The following is a 228-nucleotide window of genomic DNA, read 5'->3' as shown; positions in this document are numbered from 1 at the left end:
AGGCAAGACAACCGACATGGGCGTGAGGCGGCCGCTCCTCGTCAAAGGGATGTCTCCCCAAGGTGAAGAGAGCAAGACACGGAAAGGCCCAGGGAAGGGCGTAGAGACTGAAGAAACAGGCAAGCTCAAGATGAGGCCCCTATCCACGAGATAGATACCATATGGAGGCCCTTATGTTGGCGGCGAAACACGGAACGCCAAAAGAAATTATGCTAGGGAGGCCAAGCA

This window comes from Olea europaea, chromosome 6 (genome assembly GCF_002742605.1).
Source record: "Olea europaea var. sylvestris chromosome 6, O_europaea_v1, whole genome shotgun sequence".
Classification (NCBI taxonomy): domain Eukaryota; kingdom Viridiplantae; phylum Streptophyta; class Magnoliopsida; order Lamiales; family Oleaceae; genus Olea; species Olea europaea.
The sequence above is the reverse complement of the archived record's forward strand: the minus strand, read 5'-3'. Positions refer to the sequence as shown.